We start from the raw sequence: 6,968 nt of genomic DNA, 5'->3' as shown, positions 1-6,968 counted from the left end.
CCACCACAGACTTGACCTCGTTTGCGGCCACCACCACAGACTTGACCTTCTCTTCAGCCACCAGCATTGCTGCAGCCACCACCACAGACTTCACCTCCTCTGCGGCCACCACCACAGACTTGACCTCGTCAGCGGCCACCGCCACAGACTTGACCTTCTCTGCGGCCACCACCTCTTCTGCAGGCACCACCGCAGACTTCACCTTGTCTGCAGCCACCTCCACTGCTGAAGCCACCACCACAGACTACTCCTCCTCTGCTCCCACCACCACAGACTCCACCACTGCTGCGGCCACCAACACAGACTTGACCTCGTCTGCTTCCAGAACCACGTCTGCGGCCACCAGCACAGACTTGAACTCTTCTTCTGCCACCACTACAGACTTCACCAAGTATACGGCCACCACCACTACTGCGGCCAGCACCACAGTCTTCACCTCGTCTGTGGGACCCACCACAGAGTTGACCTCGTCTGCGGTCACCACCACAGACTCCACCACGTCTGCGGCCACCACCACAAAGTTCACTACGTCTGTGGCCACCACGACAGACTTGAGCTCATCTACGGTCACAACCACGTCTGCGGCCACCACCACAAACTCCACCACATCAGCGGCCACCACCGTGTCTCCCGCCCCCACCACAGACTTGACCTCTTCTGCTGCCAGCAACAATGGTGAAGCCACAACCACAGACTCCACCACGTCTGCGGCCACCACCACTGCTGCAGCCACCACCATAGACTTGACCTCGTCTGCGGCCACAACCACGTCTAAGGCCACCACCACAGACTTGACCTCCTCTGCGGCCACCACCACTGCTGCAGCCACCACCACAGACATGTCCTCGTCTGCGGCCACCACTACTACTGCGGCCACCACCAAAGACTTGACCTCGTCTGCGGCCACCACCACTGCTACGGACACCACCACAGTCTCCACCACGTCTGCGGCCACCACCACAGAATTGAACTCGTCTGCTACCACCACCCCTGCTGCGGCCACCACCTCAGACTTGATCTTGTCTGCGGCCACCAACACGTCTGTGGCTACCACCACAGACTTGACCCCTTCTGCAGCCACCAACACTGCTGATGGCACCACCACAGACTCAACCTCATCTGCGGCCACCACCACAGACCTGACCTCGTCTGCAGCCACCACCACAGACTTGACTTCGCCTGCGGCCACCACCACAGACCTGACCTCATCTCCGTTCACCACCAAAGACCTGACCTCATCTGCAGTCACCAGCATTGCTGCGGCCACCGCCACAGACTTGACCTTGCCTGCGGCCACCACCACAGACTCCACCACGTCTGCCGCCACCACCACAGACCTGACCTCTTCTGCGGCCACCACCACTACTGTGGCCACAACCACAGACTTGACCTCTTCTGCGGCCACCAGTACTACTGCGGCCACCACCAGAGGCTGGACCTTGTCTGTGGCCACAACCACAGACTCCACAAGGTCTGCAGGCACCACCACAGACTTGACCTCGTCTGCGGCCACCACGTCAGACTTCAGCTCCTCTGTGACCTCTAGCATTGCTGCAGCAACCACTAAAGACTCCACAACGTCTACGAACACCATAACAGACTTGACCTCCTCTGCGGCCACCACCACAGACTCTACCACTTCTGCGACCACCATGACAGACTTGACCTCCTCTGCGGCCACCACCACAGACTTGACCTCGCCTGCGGCCACCACCACGGACTCCACCATGTCTGCGGTCACCAGTACAGACTTGATTTCTTCTACGGTCACCACCACAGACTTCACCTCGTCTGCGGCCACCACCACAGACATCACCACATCTGTGGCCACCACCACCTCTGCTCCTACCACAACAGCCGCCAGCACCTCTGGAACTTCCACAGTCACCAGCACCTCTCCCACAATGACATCGACTTCCTCTGCGCCTTCCACCAACTCACCTTCCATCGCCAGCTCCACCACCACTGCGACCACCTCCACCCACGCAAGCAGTTCTGCTGTCGACCACTCTTCAGCCACCACATCCACCGCCATTTCCCATCCCCACAACATCACTTCACCCCCCACCACCTCCAGTTCTGCTTTGGGCAACTCTTCGTCCAGCACGCCCACCATGAGTTCACCTGCAGCCACCACCCCCACCACTCTCCCTCCCACCACCTCCACTACTCTCCACCCCACCACCACCTCCACCCCCACCACTCTCCATCCCAGCACTACTGTGGACACCACCACAGTCTTCACCTCGTCTGCGACCACCACCACGTCTGTGACCACCATGACAGACTTGACCTCGTCAGTGGCCACCACCACGTCTGCGGCCACCACCACAGACTTGACCTCGTCAGCGGCCACCACCACATACTTGACCTCGTCAGCGGCCACCACCACATACTTAACCTTCTCTGCGGCCGCCACCTCTTCTGCAGGCACCACCGCAGACTTCACCTTGTCTGCAGCCACCTCCACTGCGGAAACCACCACCACAGACTACTCCTCCTCTGCTCCCACCACCACAGACTCCACCACTGCTGCGGCCACCAACACAGACTTGACCTCGTCTGCTTCCAGAACCACGTCTGCGGCCACCACCACAGACTTGAACTCTTCTGCTGCCACCACTATAGACTTCACCAAGTATACGGCCACCACCACTACTACGGCCAGCACCACAGTCTTCATCTCGTCTGTGGGACCCACCACAGAGTTGACCTCGTCTGCGGCCACCACCATGTCTGCGGCCACCACCACAGACTTGATCTCGTCTGCGGCCACCACCACAGACTCCACCACGTCTGCGGCCACCACCACAGTGTTCACTACGTCTGCGGCCACCACGACAGACTTGAGCTCATCTACGGTCACAACCACGTCTGCGGCCACCACCACAGACTCCACCACATCAGCGGCCACCACCGTGTCTCCCGCCACCACCACAGACTTGACCTCTTCTGCTGCCAGCAACAATGGTGAAGCCACAACCACAGACTCCACCACGTCTGCGGCCACCACCACTGCTGCAGCCACCACCATAGACTTGACCTCGTCTGCGGCCACAACCACATCTAAGGCCACCACCAAAGACTTGACCTCGTCTGCGGCCACCACCACTGCTACGGACACCACCACAGACTTCACCTCCTCTGCGGCCACCAGCATTGCTGTATCCACTACCACAGTCTCCACCACGTCTGCGGCCACCACCACAGAATTGAACTCGTCTGCTACCACCACCCCTGCTGCGGCCACCACCTCAGACTTGATCTTGTCTTCGACCACCAACACGTCTGTGGCTACCGCCACAGATTTCACCACTTCTGCGGCCACCACCATGTCTTTCACCACCACCACAGACTTGACCTCTTCTGCGGCCACCAACACTGCTGATGGCACCACCATAGACTCAACCTCATCTGCGGCCACCACCACAGACTTGACCTCATCTACGACCACCACCACAGACCTGACCTCGTCTGCGTTCACCACCAAAGACCTGACCTCTTCTGCGGTCACCAGCATTGCTGCGGCCACCGCCACAGACTTCACCACGTCTGCGGCCACAACCACAGACTTGACCTTGCCTGCGGCCACCACCACAGACTCCACCACCTCTGTGGCCACCACCACGTCTGCCGCCACCACCACAGACTTGACCTCGTCTGTGGCCACCAACACAGGCTTCAACTCGTCTGAGGCCACCAGCACGGACTCCACCACATCTGAGGCCACCACTACTACTGCGGCCACCAACACAGACTTGACCTCCTCTGCGGCCACCACCACAGACTTCATCACGTCTGCTGCCACCACCAAAGACTTGACCTCGTTTGTGGCCACCACCAAAGACTTGACCTCGCCTGTGGCCACCACCACAGATTCCACCACGTCTGCGGCCACCACCACGTCTGCCGCCACCACCACACACTTGTCCTCATCTGTGGCCACAACCACATCTGCAGCCACCACCACAGGCTCCACCACGTCAGCAGTAACCACCACAGACATGACCTCGTCTGTGGCCACCACTACTACTGCAGCCACCACCACAGACTTCACGTCCTCTGCGGTCACCAACACAGACTTCACCTCGTCTGAGGCCACCACCTCAGACTCCACCACATCTGTGGCCACCACCGCAGACTCCACCACATCTGCGGCCACCATCATGTCTCCCGCCACCACCACAGACTTGACCTCTTCTGCGGCCACCACCACTACTGTGGCTACAACCACAGACCTGACCTCGTCTGCAGCCACCACCACTGCTGCAGCCACCACCACAGACTTGACCTCGTCTGCAGCCACCACCACAGACTTGACCTCGTCTGCAGCCACCACCACAGACTTGACCTCGTCTGCAGCCACCACCACAGACTTGATCTCTGCTGTGGCCACCGCGACGTCTGTGGCCACTACCACAGACTTCACCTCCTCTGCTGCCACCACCTCACATTTGAGCTCGTCTGCGGCCACCACCACGTCTGCGGCCACCACCACAGACTTGACCTCCTCTTCAGCCACCAGCATTGCTGCAGCCACCAGCACAGATTTCATCTCGTCAGTGGCCACCACCACTGCTGTAGTCACCACCTCAGACTCCACAACATCTGCGGCCACCACCACAGACTTCACCTCCTCTGCGGCCACTGGCATGGCTGCGGCCACCACCACAATCTCCAACACATCTACGGCCACCACCACAGACCTGAACTCGTCTGCGGCCACCAACACAGACTTAACCTCGTCTGCGGTCACCAAAACGGACTTCACCTCGTCTGAGGTCACCAGCTCAGACTCCACCACATCTGTGGTCACCACCGCAGACTCCACCACATCTGCGGCCACCACCACGTCTGCTGACTCCACCACCACAGACTCGACCTCGTCTGCGGCCACCATCACACACTTGTCCTCGTCTGCGGCCACCACCACGTCTGCAGCCACCACCACAGTCTCCACTACGTCTGCGGCCACCATCATGTCTCCCGCCACCACCACAGACCTGGCCTCATCTGCAGCCACCACCACTGCTGCGGCCACCACCACAGACTTCACCACGTCTGTGGCCACCACCACAGACTTGATGTCTGCTGTGGCCACCGCGACGTCTGTGGCCACTACCACAGACTTCACCTCCTCTGCTGCCACCACCTCAGATTTGAGCTCGTCTGCAGCCACCACGACGTCTGCGACCACCACGACAGACTTGACCTCGCCAGTGGCCACCACCACAGACTTGACCTCCTCTTCAGCCACCAGCATTGCTGCAGCCACCACCACAGATTTCACCTCGTCAGTGGCCACCACCACTGCTGTAGTCACCACCTCAGACTCCACCACGTCTGCAGTAACCACCACAGACTTGACCTCGTCTGCAACCACCACCACAGACTCCACCACTGCTATGGACACCACCTCTGACTCCACCATGTCTGCGGCCACCACGAGAGACTTGACCTCGTCAGTGGCCACCACCACGTCTGCGACCACCACCACAGACTTGACCTCCTCTTCAGCCACCACCATTGCTGCAGCCACCACCACAATCTCCAACACGTCTACGGCCACCACCACAGACTTGAACTCGTCTACGGCCACCACCACTGCTGCGCCCACCACCTCAGACTCCACCATGTCTGCGGCCACCACCACAGACTTAACCTCGTCTGCGGTCACCAAAACAGACTTCACCTCGTCTGAGGCCACTACCTCAGACTCCACCACATCTGTGGTCACCACCGCAGACTCCACCACATCTGCGGCCACCACCACGTCTGCTGACTCCACCACCACAGACTTGACCTCTTCTGCGGCCAAAACCACGTCTGCGGCCACAGCCACAGAGTTGACCTTCTCTGTGGCCACCATCACGGACTTCACCACATCTACAGCCACTACCACAGACTTCACCTCGTCTCCCGCCACCACCACAGACTTGACTTCTTCTGTGGCGACCACCACTGCTGCGCCCACCACCACAGACCTGACCTCATCTACGGCCACCACCACTGCTGTGACCACCACCTTAGACTCCACCATGTCTGCGCCCACCACCACAGACCTGACCTCATCTACGGCCACCACCACTGCTGCGACCACCAGCTCAGACTCTACCATGTCTGCGGCCACCACCACAGACTTAACCTCGTCTGCGGTCACCAAAACAGACTTCACCTCGTCTGAGGCCACCACCTCAGACTCCACCACATCTGTGGTCACCACCGCAGACTCCACCACATCTGCGGCCACCACCACGTCTGCTGACTCCACCACCACAGACTTGACCTCTTCTGCGGCCAAAACCACGTCTGCGGCCACAGCCACAGAGTTGACCTTCTCTGTGGCCACCACCACAGACTTGACCTCATCTGCAGCCACTACCACAGACTCCACCGTGTCTCCCGCCACCACCACAGACTTGACTTCTTCTGCGGCCACCACCCCTACTGTGGCCACCACCACAGACCTGACCTCTTCTGCTGCCAGCAACAATGGTGAAGCCACAACCACAGACTCCACCATGTCTGTCGTCACCACCAGAGACTTGACCTCCTCTACGGTCACCAACACAGACTTCACCTCCTCTGAGGCCACCACCACGTCTGCAGCCACCAACATAGAATTCACATCATCTGCAGCCACCACCACAGACTCCACCACTGCTGCGGCCACCAACACAGACTTGACCTCATCTACGGTCACCACTACAGACTCCACCACGTTTGAGGCCACCACCACTACTGCGGCCACCACCATGTCTGTGACCACCACGACAGACTTGACCTCGTCAGTGGCCACCACCACGTCTGCGGCCACCATGACAGATTTGACCTCGTCTGCGGCCACCACCACAGACTTGACCTTCTCTTCAGCCACCAGCATTGCTGCAGCCACCACCACAGACTTGACCTCGTCAGCGGCCACCACCACATACTTGACCTCGTCAGCGGCCACCACCACAGACTTG

The sequence above is a fragment of the Opisthocomus hoazin genome, unplaced genomic scaffold (genome assembly GCF_030867145.1).
Source record: "Opisthocomus hoazin isolate bOpiHoa1 unplaced genomic scaffold, bOpiHoa1.hap1 HAP1_SCAFFOLD_205, whole genome shotgun sequence".
Lineage (NCBI taxonomy): Eukaryota > Metazoa > Chordata > Aves > Opisthocomiformes > Opisthocomidae > Opisthocomus > Opisthocomus hoazin.
The sequence above is the reverse complement of the archived record's forward strand: the minus strand, read 5'-3'. Positions refer to the sequence as shown.